The sequence below is a fragment of the Pinus tabuliformis genome, chromosome 4_2, assembly GCF_031772625.1.
Source record: "Pinus tabuliformis cultivar Carrire ecotype Pingquan chromosome 4_2, CPIR1, whole genome shotgun sequence".
NCBI lineage: Eukaryota > Viridiplantae > Streptophyta > Pinopsida > Pinales > Pinaceae > Pinus > Pinus tabuliformis.
In genome coordinates this window covers 562407441-562408174 of record NC_142304.1, presented here as the reverse complement: position 1 = coordinate 562408174, position 734 = coordinate 562407441, and the positions used below count along the sequence as shown (strand labels likewise).

Genomic DNA, 734 nt, shown 5'->3' with positions numbered 1-734 from the left:
CTGATTGAACCTCAAATAAAAAAATGAAGTCAAACAGTTTTTGAGTTCCAATCCCATAGGAAGTACCACTGAATCTGTACATAGAGTTGATATTGACGTACATACCTTACCGCAAATAAAATGTTTTCTGCAGAAAGAATGAATAGATAACATATACTAGAATCATAAACTAAATGGCTTTGAAAAAAACCCAACCAAATGGTAATAAACCAGCGATGCAAGTTCTCTTGTAATATTGGTATTCTGGTAACCAGAATAATTCATCCACATACATTAAGAAATATCTTACCGAACTTACCATTTCTTCACCCAGTCCTAAATAAACCCTGAACATCCACGAAGAAATATCTTCCCAAATTTGACATAGGCCAACAAATTCCATATACGACAATATTATACCTTAACCAGCAATTCCCAAAAAGGCGTAGCCCAAGCCAACGAGGGGGGCTGGAAATAGCTTTCAACCAGCAATTGACGCTCCTCGGTTTTACCTCACTGGATGCGTCATTGCCCCAAGGGCAAAGATGGCTACGTATCATTTGTTCCAAATCTTTGTATTTATTTTTCTGAATTGTGAGATGTGTGAATGTTCAATTATTTGGATGATTATAATGTTTAAAGAGTAGATCCATAGTTTTTTTCAATGATATGTGAATAATTAATTAATAATATATGAAACTTTATTTGTTTATATTTATGTGTAAGTAAATGGTAATTATGTAGTATTTTAAAAA

At 33.1% G+C, this 734-nt stretch overlaps 1 pseudogene; it reads right to left on the bottom strand.

The window, feature by feature from the left end:
- Positions 1-389: 389 nt before the first annotated feature.
- LOC149170516 (U4 spliceosomal RNA) lies at positions 390-526 on the bottom strand (annotated as a pseudogene).
- Between the last annotated feature and the right edge of the window lie 208 nt (positions 527-734).